Source organism: Diabrotica undecimpunctata, chromosome 6, assembly GCF_040954645.1.
Source record: "Diabrotica undecimpunctata isolate CICGRU chromosome 6, icDiaUnde3, whole genome shotgun sequence".
In the NCBI taxonomy this organism is placed as follows: Eukaryota; Metazoa; Arthropoda; class Insecta; order Coleoptera; family Chrysomelidae; genus Diabrotica; species Diabrotica undecimpunctata.
The window spans coordinates 65,272,303-65,285,389 of NC_092808.1; the positions used below are offsets into that span (position 1 = coordinate 65,272,303).

At 29.7% G+C, this 13,087-nt stretch overlaps 1 pseudogene; it reads right to left on the bottom strand.

Annotated features, from left to right (window-relative positions):
- Positions 1 to 3,893: 3,893 nt before the first annotated feature.
- The window catches only part of LOC140444372 (E3 ubiquitin-protein ligase MYCBP2-like), a 64,957-nt pseudogene continuing 55,763 nt past the window's right edge, over positions 3,894 to 13,087 (bottom strand).

Genomic DNA, 13,087 nt, shown 5'->3' on the forward strand with positions numbered 1-13,087 from the left:
TTCGTGCGGGATCTCCGAAGAAAAAATTTTTGTTTGGTATTTCAGTAACTTTAAAATTAACTGCGACTGATTTAGGAATTCCGTTTCGATTAATTTTGGAACTACGTTTCGACTAAGATTGGATTGACTTTGTATTATGTATATTCGGACATTGGACCCTATTGAATGAGAAAAAACAAAGTTAAATAGGCGAGATAACAGAAGCTAAAGAATAACCTTTTTCATCAAACTAAAAATAAAAAAGTTTTTCATAGGCGTTCTTTGAAATATTCCAATATTCCTAAGTTTGGAATATTGGAATATTTCAGCTTTTTATTGATTTTTACATATAAAATCTTCTGAATAGTTAAACATTATTTTGTTTTAATACTCAACAATACTAAATAAATCTCGAAACCAGATAAACGATATGCAAAAAAATTCTTTATTCTATTGGAGTGAAAAACTTACAATGTACAATTTAAATTTAAAAATAAATTAGTATAGAAAAAAATAATTTTTAATAAAACTAATAATTAGTATTTCCTCCATTGGCTGTATGCATGCCTGTAGGCGATTTGGCATGCTGCCCATTAACTGGTCGAGCTGGGCTTGCGGAATTCTCTCCCATTCTTCACGAGCAGCATCTTTTAGTTCTCGAAGTGTAATAGGAGGATTGTTTCGCTTCTTGATGCGTGTTTTGAGAATGTACCAAGCATGTTCAATAACGTTAATGTCGGGGGAATTCGAAGGCCACTGTAATGTAAATATTCCTTCTTCTTTCAGAAAATTTTGTACTTCTGCTGTTCGATGAGGATGTGCGTTGTCATGCATAAACACAAATTCATCACCTACTGCTCCTCGGAATAGACGTACGACAGGATTTAAAACTTTCTCGATGTACAGAGCACCAGTGACTCTTTTCTCCAGAACCAGCAGTGGCGTCCGTGTACCACTCATAATACCACCCCAAACCATAATACTGCCACCTTCAAATGGGACACGCAGTTGTGCTGTTTCTAGTCGGGCTTGTCGTTCTGGGGCCCTCCAAACCAGTGTTCTTCGCGAATCAGATACCAAGCCAATTTTTGACTCATCAGAGAACATCACGTTATTCCAGTTAGGACCATGATGTACCATTTCTCTAGCCCATTGCAACTTTATTATTTTGTGTTGGTAGGTTAGTTTAGGAACACGTAGCGGTCTTCTACGATACAAATTTACCGCATTTAGTTTACGTGTTATTGTTTGCCGTGAAATATTCAGTCCTTGAAGCCTTGAAATTTCTCTGGATAAACCACTTGTAGATTCCAGATGATTTCTACGAGCTATCAATGTTATTTGCCGGTCTTGTGCTGCTGTTGTACATCGACTTCTACCACTTCTGGGTCGATCCTTGACGTCATTTGTATCTTGGAATTTTTTTTTTAATTTTTGATATAGCACTCTGAGTAACATCAACAATGTTCGCGATATAACTTTGACTAAAGCCTTGTTGTAACAAAGCAATTACTCTAGATCTGTCAAAATGAGATATCACGTTTCTAGGCATTTTTAAACGGCTCAATTCAAATTTAAACAAAGACTGAAATAATGTGTAAATACGCTAGTCAGTTGAATGTCACCAAAATCATACAAAAACGATTCAAATTTTTTATCATTTTCATTTAAAAATGCTGTAGAATGAATATCAACAACAGGTTTAAAACCACCATAGGCGTAGATATATTATTTGTACGTATTCCAAACTTTTGGACATGTGTGTATGTATATAATATATATAATATATATATAATATACATATATAATATATATATAATATATATATATACAATATATATATATATATATATATATATATATATATATAATATATATAAGAAATACTTGATATTAGTGACTGTCTATATAAACAAACAAGACAGTTTATTACGGCTGCAGTCCTAATAAACTGTGTTGTTTGTTTATATATATATATATATATATATATATATATATATATATATATATATATATATATATATATATATATATATATATATATATATATATTCGTTGACAAAGATGTAAAGAGAGAAATGGGGAATCTAAAATTGCATTCCAATATCTCCTCAACTAAGCAAAACTCCTTGGCAAATTGGTATAATGAGTATATCGAAATAAAAGGAAAGACAGTTAAGATTTCATTTCACATATAGTGCTCTGTACATTCGCTTATACGTATTTCATATTAAAAGGAATCTTCGAAGCGACTATTTACACAGGACTTACTTTTCGACAGGAAAGATCGTTTTCACGTTCAGAGCTTCTGTAAATAGTCGCTCCGACGATTCCTTTTAAGATGAAATGCGTATAAGCGAATATACAGAGGCACAAAACGCGAACTCACATCTTTACTGTCAATATATATATATATATATATATATATATATATATATATATATATATACATCTTTATACCATACCTGAACCATCTGAAAAACCATACAATCCTGAACCTCCTATATCTAGAGTATTTAGAGCTGCGTATGGCACGCTTATCTTCATTAATTCTAGCAAGGATTTCAAAAATGTATATATACAAAAGAAATTTTTAATATTTTAAAAGATATATAAATGGGGATTTTACTTATTAATGACATAATCCTGATCCCCTTGTTATTTCAGTCAATTCTGAACCTAAACATACGTGTATATACACAAACCTGAGCCTAAGAGATGTTGCCAGCTTTAAGTAAAATGGGATTTTTTAGGGAAATTTTCGTATGTGTTTGCTTGAGAGTCAGAAGCAGTATATTTTTACTTTCCCTTAATTGTACATATCCTAAATCCTAAATATGTAAACAATACGTCCTGTCTACCGATTATTTTAACAGAATAAACCATACGTTCCAGTTCATAAATGTCAAAAATATGAGCTTATGTTAACGGCGATTTATATTAAAAAAAAAAAAGAATAAATCAGGAAAGTATTGCATTTATTTATTATCAAAAGTAGGTACATTGGTACATTAACTTTACTCTACTATTTATTATAGCTTAGGTAATAGGAATTAAATTTGCCTACAAACATAAGAATAATGTGATACAGATCAGATCAAAACTAAAACAAGAAAGCCTTTCAAAACAGTGAAAAAAAAATTAAAAACCAACTAAAAAATATTAGAAAATGGGTGTTTAATGTTTAAGTTTTCCTGTATACATATTATAAACTACAGCTTTGATGCATGTCCATTTTCTTTCTTTAATTACGACGGGATATTCTTTAAGAAGGTGTTGCACTTTTACCTCAATGGAAAGCTTTCTTTTTTTAACGTCGGAAAAGTATTCTGCGATAATTCTTTTTTGTTGTTTTGTCCATGGTCGTCTTCTATCAATAAATATTTTCTTTTTTAAATTACCCATTTTTTGAGGTTCTTTATTATTATCTAAGTTAGCTGAAGTAGATGGAATCTCACAATCGACGTTTAGATTAGATTATCCAAGATATTTTCCATTTCTGCCTCTTCCGCATCAGAGAGAGGAGCTAAGTTAATGTTAGTTTCGTCTAATGTTTTACCTTTGTATTTTTCAGCTCCGCCTTCTTCCATCATTAAAAGTAAAAGTTTAGAAATTTTAGCCGTTTGATATACTTTGACAAACGATAATAATTGCAATGCATTTGTAATGTGTGTCATTTGTAATGAATTTGCTTAATTGCTTCATATCATTATTGAAAAATTGAAGAAGTTGAATAATGGTGGCCAAATGCTTTCGAAGTTTTGTTGCTGTTATACTCGCAGGTCTCTCCAACTGACATTTTTTTGCGTATTCACCTGATTTCAGTTTGTGAAATAGTTCTTCTGCAGATGTTTGCAAAAAATATTAAGTTTCTTGGGGTCGTTAGTAGGCAGCAAAATTTCTTCCTTGTTCCATTAATTTTGAATTAAATTGGTACATGTTTGAGCAGAAACTTCATTACACCATTGGGATTCTAAAAGAGTTTTTAATATTTTAAGTTCTTTTCTCTCATCGCTTGTGTTTTCAATCTGAACAAGAATAATATATGCTAAGTAGCAACATTTTCTCATAAGTGTCCCAAAATTTATGGCCAACGTTGGTGACTCATAATTATCTGTTTCTGGGTTATATTTTGCTATATTATTAACTCCAGAAATTATTAGTTGAAAATGCTTTGTGCGAAGAATATCTATAAGTTTCTTAATATCAGGATTCTGTAGTCTTGTAAAGTCTAAGAGTTTTGCGAGTCTTAGCATATTTTGTCTTACCAAATCAATTTTGCCTTTACTCTGACGGCCTTTTATGTACGAATATGCGTACTGGCAAATTGAGAGATCTTTTTTAGCAATAAGATTTATGTCGTCTGCACGCATTCTGAAGAAAATTTTTGATTTTAATAAATCATTACGTTTAAGAAAATGGTGTAGAAGCAAAGTAGTTTGTCCGTCGCTTTGGGACGTTTGTCTTCTATTATTTTTCTCATCATAGTTTCAAGTTTCATAAAGCCAATTATCTCCCTTTTAAATAAACCTTATGACATAATATGTTAACTACGTCAATTTCTTCTAAGTGCCATTTAGAAATATGTCTAGCAAAATGGGAAACATCCTTTTCGCAATAGAAGCAAAATTCCCTTCGATCTTTGTAATTTTTTCTCAGCGTTTTTTTAACAAGTGGCTGAAAAAAGAAGTAGAATGAATCAAACACGTTAAAAGAAAAAATGTAAGTAAAGTAACTTTAAAAAAAAAGAAACATAATTGATTTTAACTTAAGACATGACATCTTGTGACTCAGTTGTCTCGTCCTTTACAACTAGTCAGATAGGCTTTTTTTATACATGTAGCTGAGTTTGGTTTGTTTTATTGGCCACAAAAAAACCCGTCTGACGAGACGTAAACGACAAAACAATCTTACCACAGTATGTCATGTCTAATAAATTAAAATCAATTCTGTCTCTTTCCGTACGTTATATGCTTTCTCACAGATTGTTAATTTAAGAATTATTGGAGTTTAGGGGAATGTAAAGTATCAAATTGTTTTGAATACCATATACTGCTTATATGGTTATTTAATTGAGTCCTTACTTTCACTTCTAGAGCAAGAGATGATATCCTTTGAGCTACAGTACTGCTGCTTGTGTTTTGCTCTTTTTCAGTCTCCTCCATTTGATGTTCACTTTTTGGTTTATTATTAAAATTTAAGAGTTTCCGTATTATTAGGGATTCGTCCTACTCGCGTTTCTCTCTTTCAATCGGTTCTTTAAATAAAATTGAGGAAACATCATTCCCATCAATCACTTCTTCAAGTATTAACGAATCGTTCTCACACTGTTTGCTGTCACAGATTTGTGGATGGCTCTTTTTTGTGGCATTTTTAAATCTGAGAACTGCAAGAAAGAGTCAAAGTTTAACCAAATTTAAGAACAATTAAACAAAAACATAGCTACCCATTTTTTTAGCTCGGCCGTCTTCTGATGGCATATAATTAGGATATTTATGGAATCGTCGTCAGCCTTTATAAATTTGCTTTTGGATGTGTTAGACGAGTTATTAATTTTTTTTCTGTAGAAACACAGCATTATTATTTTCCGCATAGGAATCATACTCGTCGGATAAAAAATCCATATTTATTGCTTGATCTGGGTCCCTATGTTATTAGATTTGTATATTCTCGAGATATCCCCACTTTCATCATATTGAATAGAAGAAATCAGCTTAAAATTTTTTGTCACTCAATAATTTACAACTAACCTATTTTGACACCCATTCATTTTTGAATAAAATAGTTATATTTCTTTGATCTTCCGAATATTAACTCTTTTCGAGATATTTTAATATTGGTAATTTGGCACATGATTAATATTTTGAATGTCGAAGAAGTGTCACTTTTTGATACAAAAAGATTAGAATTTCTCTGTAAATACAGGAAATTTATTTAAAAGAATATATTTTATTCTTCGAGCTTAATAGATTAGAAAAAAGCATTTCAGACCCATTATTATTAAGTATGTAAAATATTATTTAAACGTTACCCATACGTTGCTCTTTTTCGTCTTTCCCCTTTCCATTTTTCTCTTTTGAACTTTAAACTTTTGAATCTTTTGTTACGTGTATCTGAGAAATTGGATACAAGCTTCTCTTCGAATTTTTCGAGCAATAATCAAAGTGTATTTTTTCTACGTTTTTGTCTAAAAATTATACATTTAATCTTTAAACCCTTTCTCATTTTTTGCTTTTTTGCTTCATTTCTATTGTTTCAAAACTATTTTGAAAAATTTCAGGGGTATGATTGATAGATGAAAAGTTCTCATAAACAGTTCCCCTTTGCGCTATTGTTAACTAATAGAGACAAAGGTTTTAAACTAGTTAACCTAAATAACATGTAATAGTGCTAATTTAGTCAAATTCGTCTGAGATACTGACAGTCATAAAATACTAATTTAAAAATATAAACAGGAAGACATCAAGGTCCATTAGTTAGAGATACTTTTCCTTCTAATATAATTTCCCTAGAGGTTTATCGAAGTACTTCTAAAACATCTTGCATAACAGTTAGAAAAAGAAGATGACGTGATTTCTCTTACTTGGGATGCCCTATATAAAATGAATTTAAACAGGAACTCAATATTTTGAGATATCTCAGACTACTGAAAACATTTCATAAGCCGTCTAAAATGATGTATCACGGAACTCCCCTCTATTAATTACGTTTTTTATTAAAAAAATAAAAATTTACTTTTTTTTAAAACATTATTTAGAACAAATCCTAAAAACCGGATAACATGATAATCCCAAATTGCAAATCAGCTTCTTTCGATAAGAAAATCGCCTACAATAATTTTTAATAAACTCTGACACAGTCTTTTTGAAATATAAATTAAAATCAAGAATAACTATTTTACTTGGATACCCTGTACCTCTCTGTTAATATTAACTTATATAAATAAGGACAATTCAGCTAGATTTTTAAGCCAAAGTGCTCAAAATGACAATTTAGTTTAATACCTTTTGTATAATTAACCTTTCCCTAAATATATATCAACCATCAGTTTACAACGTCCTTTATAATTATTATTCATTTTTAAACACACCTTCCTGAACCAAAACAAACGACTGTTGCAACTTGCAACTAAATAATAATATCTTATACCACCTATTGAAAAGAAATCTCTCTGGCCTTGGCTAAAAATAGAATTCCCCAATTCTCTAAACAAAATAACGACAAAGCAATGTTGCCACATAGTATGGATCAGGAAGGTACTAATTGTGATAATGTATATAAAAATCATGTATATTCAAGAAATTGTTTCCAGAGCCAAAGTGGCAAATGGCTGAACTAAAAAATGCAATCCTGAACCACAATACAAACAGGTTTCTCTTGGATTCCAAATGACATATTGAATTGAAAGTTAGGCAGTTTTGTCCGCTGATGGCACCACTAATTTAAAAAAATGATTTAATTTGTAAATTTTAAATCATATGTCAGTTATAAAAGGAAAACAATCCTGAACCAATATACAGGTTCAGGATCGTAAACGGGGTTCAGGTTTGTGCTTAAGTTTTACTATCGAAGGCTCAGGATTGTACTAAAAACAAATATATATATATATATATATATATATATATATATATATATATATATATATATATATATATATATATATTATATATATATATATATATATATATATATGTATATATATATATATAAATATATATATATATATATATAAATATATATATATATATATATATATATATATATATATATATATATATATATATATATATATATATATATATATATATATATATGAAAATCACTAAGTTCTCGGTGGGAAGAACCGCGTTGAGAATTTAATGCTCGACGTTTCGGCACCATTAAGGCCGAGGTCTCAATCTGCCTACTCCTCAGTGTCGAGTGACGACCGGTCTTACCCTGTGCGGCTGCTTTTATACTATCAGTATAATAATATATATATATATATATATATATATATATATATATATATATATATTATATATATATATATAATATATATATATATATATATATATATATATATATATATATATATATATATATATATGATATATTATATGATCGATTTTACTCAATCCTCTTTTGAAGCCAGCTTGCTCTCTTGCTTCTGCAGCATCTCATACATTTTTTAATCGGTTGTTGATGATCTTTGTGAACATCTCGTATATAATTGGAAGTAGACTTACATGTATATAGTTTTTGGTATCTTCTTTGCTGTCTTTCTTATGTATAAGGATTATGTTTGCTGTATTCCAGTGATCTGGTATGCATCTTGATTTTAGGCTTTTCGTAAATATACCTGCTAAAATTTTTCAAGCATTTTCATTTTTTTGCGAGCTTGTTTAAGAAGTTCCACTCGTATGCCATCTATTCCAGCTGCTTTACCGCTTTTCATTTTTCTAATTGTCGATTCTACTTTTTCCGGAAGGACTTCAGGTACATCTTCTTGGTTGCTGCTTGCTTATTTAACTGTTTCAGAGGCTTTCTATAGTTTGCTGTAGAATTTAGTCACTAGTTGTATTATTTTATTTTTGTTTGTATTGCTGGTGTTTTAGTTTGTAAAGAAACCGACTTGCTTCTTCCCAATGATTAATGCTTTACTTGTTTTCTTAGAGCTTTTTCTGTTTTCGTTTGCACTTTCTACCAGTCTTTTATTGTATTTTCTTATGCCTTCCTTAATACTTTGTCTTATTTTCTTACAAAATTCTGTGTATTATATTCTCTGTATGTTGCTACTTACTTTTAATTCCCTTCTTTGTTATAGCATTATTTTGTTTTTATCAGACAGTTTACTATGTTCATTTTGTTGTTGCGGGTCTCCGAATTCTTTGGCACTATCAAGCATGGTTTTCAATAATTGAGAGCGGTCGAATTGATCACGTAATATTTCATTAAGTGTCTTTTGGTAGTAATCTAATTTTTTTAAGATTGTTATTATTTATACCGGTTACTGTTGGTTTTGTGATTAATTTTTTCTAATTTCAGATCTAGAACAATTTTTGTCAGTTTGAAATTTATTTATTACACTGACATCTTTTAATTTAGCTAATTTGTTCGTCAGAATAAAGTCAATATATTATATATATATATATATATAATAGTGTATAGAGTAATATATATATATATACTGACAATAGGTGGTCCACTAGAATTTCACTGTTGTATTAAAGAGGTGTCAAGTGATCACGAAGACGTCCAAATTTAAAAAGAGACTATGACATAAGGAAACAAACCGGTATAATATGACCGGTACAATACGGTATAAAAGCGAATATCATACAATCGTGGGCAAAAATGAAAAATGACTATGTAAAGGAGGCTGCACCATAATCGGTAGAATATGCTGAAAATAATGATGATGACGATTATACACAGTGTGTATGAATCGAAAAGAATAAATCCGATAACAAAAAAAAGTGGGAAGTGTGCAAACCAAGTTTAGACATTTTACTTATTTTTTTTTCTGAAGCAATTTTTTCAGTAACTTATTTTTATACCAAATGTATCATTTAACACTGGTGTTTAATCACAAATTAGTCCATTAACTTGTAATCTCATATTAATCTAAATTTCCTGAATTTTTATAGTTTCACCATGTATAATGGTGAAACATATCGATTAGTAGCTTAATTACAAATTTGTTCAACTTCCTGCAAGCTATAGATTGCCTAATAGGTATTGAGGGAATAATTGCAATCATTTTCTCGGTTTAAATTATATTTGCCACCTTTCAAAACTCAAAGATTGTTGTTCTATGCAGAGGGCAATACACTTATTTGATGAATCTTGGCATTTTAGTAAGATTATAAATATAGCTTCGAAGCTAGTTTGGGACGCAGTCTGTTATATGAATTTTTACCTTAATAACAACTGTAGTGTAATAATTCAGTAGCTGTCAATAAAACTATATTTTACTCCACGACTTCAACATTTTACTTTATCATTTTCGGTAAAGATGAATCGGACACAGGGTGTTAAAAACAATTCTAAATTATAATTAAATTCGAATTGTCCAACTGGCATGTACCTACTTTGTTATTTTAATATTATACTGAAGCCATGTTATTCTGGTATGTTATTACAATTTACTATTTTTCAATAAGCAACACTTTTACTTAGTTTAGTTTGATGTTTTGATTGTTTCTTCGGGAATCGTTCTCAAAATAAACGATTTCCGAATTTATTTAATAATAATTTTGTTTTGATTTAACACCCAATGTTTATTGCAAGTCTCATTACAAACAATAAGCAATGTGTGTAATTTATGTACAATAAAATAGTGTCAACCCAGGTAAGACATATATAATATTATAAATTTAATTAATGGCGTAACAATTAATTAAAGCTAATAAACAATATTTAATACAGCACTGACAACAAATATGACTAGTACAAGTAAAAAAAATTGAGAAAAGTTTTTGAAAATACCGGAATAAAAACTTGTTAATTCACCGCATTATGACACTATACTCTGTTTCTCTAGATTTACTAGAGGTCCAAAGGGTCTAGTCTTTTTAACCTTCTTACGTGTGAGATGATGAGCAGATCCGTGACCAGCGGATTTGGATGGCAATATAGTCTGGTCTTGTATGCAGGGTTGACAGCAGATATTGTTTCGCTAACTGTTAGATCTATAGACTGTATCTGTAGATCGTGGTGTAATCTGTGGTTCGTAAAATACAAAGGGGCATTGCAGATCTGTTTTTGTATGTTGGTATTACTTGCTGTACCAAAAATTTTTTCTTCATATAACCATATCGGTTTTAAAATATATTTATAAATCAGAATTTTGTTCTCCAGAATAACATTTGATTTTCTTCTTACGTACCAATACATTTTCCTGTAGACTAAGCTGAGTTAAAGGCGTTTCTTCCAGATTTAGGCGCCCCAATTAAGTTTGCACCCAAATGAATTTCTATGTTTTTAACAACGGTATTAACTGGTAGTGGATTGTTGTTTATAAAAACTGGTAGCGTGTCACCTTTTTTTAAAGTAAACGTTATTTCTGTTCTTTTTAAACTGTTGACTTGGACTCGCCACAGTTTAAGCCAGCTTTCTAGTTTAAGCAGATAATTTTGCAATACCTGAGATACTTCAGTTGTTGTAGAATTTAAAGCCATGAAAACTGTGTCTCCGGCATATGTAGCGATTGTTGTATTGATTGTTATTGGGAGATCTGATGTGTATATTAGTATAGAGTAGTAGTAGAGGGTGGATCCTAGTATGCGTCCTTGAGGAACTTTGAAACATATTGGAAACAGGTTAGTGTCCTAAAAACAGGTTAGTGACCTCTTAAGACCTAAAAAAATCGATTAGCCAGGTAGAATTTTAAAAGTGAACTTATGGAATAAGGAAATATCAGGAAAAATCCTCTGTACTGTAGTTGAAGTCATTCCAGTCTCTACAGCAATGGCTTTTATAGATACATGTGGATTCATCGTTACATAATATGCTAAAACAATCACCAAGTTTTGTTCGGTCTGTGTTGATTTGATATGATTTTTATTTCTCTATGTTCATGAAATGAATTTTGCCGCATCTTCTTAACCATGGCAAAAGTTTCATAAGACGCTTTTCGTCTTTCGGGAAAGCATTCCTTATATCGTTTTAAACGCCTGAGCATTTTGAGCATTTGGCCTACATTTAGCATAAATTAACAACATATCTACGTATTCATTAGGTGTAAATAAGAAAGGCATTTTTACTACTGTATAAACTTACGATATTTTCAAATTCTGTTTTAAAACTACAATAAACATATTAGTGAGTGCACATAAGATATGACATTAGCTGTTACCTACTATTTCTAGTTGTTAAAAAACGGTTTAAATGAAATCTTAAGAACAACTTTATTTTCTTACGAATTGGTAAAACCTACAAAAATATGCTAGTTTCAGGTTAATTTGGAGGTGAGAAATGGGACCACAAATTGAAAATTTAACGTGTTTATTGAAGTTATTAACCTCATTGTGGTATACTGTTAAATTTGGGGTAAAAAAACCTTTTGTTTGACCTAACCTTTACCCTCATGATCCATTTAATTTTTTCCATTGTAATGATATAACAGCGGTTGGGATGACGTTACAGATCTCATGTATAAATCAATTGATAGTATTGTAGGTCCAATTAACATTTCCTAATTTTCAAATAAAAATATTCATTACTTCCTGAATTATATTGTGTTAAAAATATCTGGGAACACAGTGTACATATTACAGTAATAATAAAACCTGATAAAGTGGTTTAAATACTTTATCCTTTAGAAAATATTATTTATTCAGGATCCAATTAAACATTTTAAATTATCAAGTAATCATTTCATTAGAAAAATTTGTTTGCTCGAAATTATTAAAAATATTTCAAACCATTTAGAGTCACATCCGCTTGAGTTTTTTGCAAATAGAGGTATTAAGGAGAAAGTTGAGAATATTTCTCTTAATAATGATTTGCATGCGTTGGTGTACATTAAGCTAAATTAATTAGATTTAGTGTAATTGGAAATATAATCTTGCCGCCTCATTGATTTAGTGAATTAATTTATAATGTAAGCTTACGTACCTATTAGGATATAAGTAACAATTTCGCATTTATGTTTTATTTGATATTCAATTCATAGTTTGTAGTTTTCCTAACATTATATTAAGTTGTAATAATTATTTTAACATATTGAATTTATTTCCATAATAGTATGAACATTTTTTTTTTACTTCAAAATATGTGGCTCCCCTACTAATGGTTATTGACACAGCTATTATAGAATATATTATATCTATATTATAGAATTTATATTCTTTTTACAACAGGTGGTTGTTTTAATGGTTTTTATTTAAAATTTAGTAAAAATCGACGTTTTTAATCCCAAAAGCGGAACAAACTGCAGCTGTTAGAGTTGGGGATCATTTAACAGACGACACAAAGATAAAAGAAGTGTGTGACAAAGATGTATACTTTCCCCAATATTATTCAATATATATGTATATATATATATATATAAATATATATATATATATATATATATATATATATATAAATATATATATATATATATATATATATATATATATAT